Source organism: Pteropus vampyrus, unplaced genomic scaffold, assembly GCF_000151845.1.
Source record: "Pteropus vampyrus isolate Shadow unplaced genomic scaffold, Pvam_2.0 Scaffold49, whole genome shotgun sequence".
NCBI classification, from domain to species: domain Eukaryota; kingdom Metazoa; phylum Chordata; class Mammalia; order Chiroptera; family Pteropodidae; genus Pteropus; species Pteropus vampyrus.
The window spans coordinates 6,713,867-6,716,079 of NW_011888830.1; positions in this window are offsets into that span (position 1 = coordinate 6,713,867).

Below are 2,213 nucleotides of genomic sequence, written 5' to 3' on the forward strand. Positions count from 1 at the left end.
TACGGCATACGGTCACCCACTGATACCCGCCAGCTACCACGGCACGTAGGACACAGGGCCATCCTTTGCTTGCTTCTAGGTGTCCCCAGTAGGTCGTAAACTCTGCGAGGGCAGAAGCCACATTCTGGTTCTCTGCTGAATCCCTGGCATCTAGCGCCGCACCTGACGTACAGTAGGTGCTCAGTAAATATTAATGGACTGAGCGAATCAGCCATACGTTTCAGAGCCTGTAATGTTTACGGAACTGTGTGCCGAGCAATAGGACAAGAGAATGCCAGTCTCGTCATTTAAATGTTTGCACAAGTATCATCATTATCATCCTGGGAAGCGTTTGCCTAAGGTTTTCTGGAATTATCCAGACAGATGCTACCACAGAGTCAGAGTCGAAGGTTCCGGGAAACATTTTAAAATGCTAAGTAGCAACTTGCTACGAGGGGAAAACGCCATCTCCCCCTCTATGGTGCGATTGTCTCCCTCTGTCCCCCTCACTCTGAGGATCATAAGGCCGATAATAAAAGCGAAAAAGACGAAGCTAAGAGAGATCAGGAAATCAAAGGTAATTTTAAAATATTCTGAAATATCCTACAAGCAAAAGGATGTGGCGATAGGTAGACGTCGAGGGTAGATATCCTGAGAACTCAAAAATCATTTTCATAAAAAGAAATTATTCAAGGATAAAAGAGGTGAAAAGATTTTAATGAAATGGCAAAAGACTTCAAGGACCCCTCAGAACAAAACCATAATCACCCGAAAACTCGTTAAAGCAGGCGAGAGTCAAAAAGGTAAGGAGTAAAGACTAACCTAGAGAATCAGGTGACGAAGCGTGCCACAGATAAAGTCATCGAAAGCACTCAAAGGAAAACATTTTAAAAATAAAGAGTCATAGATTATTTAGGGGACTCGCTCAAAGGTCGACTCACCAAAGCTATGAAACCAAACAGAAGAAAAAACATAATCTTTTAAAGGAGATTAACGACAAATCCCAACGGCGTCCTTTGTGTGGCCCCGTTCCCTTTGTGTGTCACGTGTTTGCCCGGCCTCTCATGCCGTCCGGCGTCTCTGGGGACTTGGAGTTTCTGTGTGGCTCACAGCCGGAGCTCGGTAATGGCACTTGATCTCAGTCACTGTCCTCACCTGAGTGAGCTGGCGGAGGCCACGTGCCAGGCCTTCTGTTTCCTTCCCTTTCCTTCGCTCCTGGCCCAGAGCTCGGCCTGTGGATGGGAGGAAGCTCAGAGACCCCCTCGGCGTCAGGGAATATACTGTGTTTCCTCCAGTCACCAACTTGAAGGGTTCTGAGTATGGCCGACATTTTCCAGGCTAAGCGTTAGTATGAAGAGGTCTAAGCACTCCGATGTCGGTCCACATTCTCAGGGCGAGTTTGAGGGACGGACCGGGGGCAGTCTGTGGGGCCGAGGGCTGCGGTGACTCCTGTTAAGCTAGTGTCTGTACGTTGTCATCCGTGGCTTCCTCCTCCGCAGGTTCTAAGGTGCCACCTCTCCACCCCACTGCTCTCCCGTCTCCCTGCCGTCAACAGGAAATATGGGAGCTGGCACACGAGGGTATCGAGAATCCATATTACACGGTCTCTTTCAGCAGAGGAGACTGGAGGGGGGCAGTAGATCATGTGGCATCATCCGCACACTTTGTCCTGCTCCCCGGTGGCCGTGCCAGTCTCAGAGCTGCCCCACGGCGAAAGCAAAGTGGACTTGGGGGCCAGGAGACCGAGGTTCTCATTCCAGTTTTGCCATATTGAGCACAGGGTGAATGAGTTGGATGGGGGGGTGTCCAGGACCCCTCAGGAACCTGTTACTTTGTAGCGGTTTGGGGGTCTCCTTTTTGAACTCCTGGGGCGTACGGGGCTGAGTAAAGGTTAAGGACCCCAGGCGGCGGTCAGCCCCTGGGTGGGTGCGGATGTGTAACCCTTCACCAACCACCGAAGCCATTCAACGACAATCGCCCTCGATGTCCCAATATCAAAACGCCACGCCGTGAGAACCACGAGGCATCTCCTCCGACTGTGTCGGTGGTGGCGAGGAGGCAGGGGCGTTGTGGCCACCAGGTTTTCTCAGAACACTGACTTCATTCTGAAAGATAAGATGCCGGCGGATAACAGCCAGACGGAGTCTTCTCTCCTCTAGGAAAGAAACATAAACAGGCGCGTGTTTCTTTCAGGACACAGTCGGGCTGTACAGAAGGTGTGACATTAACAGTAG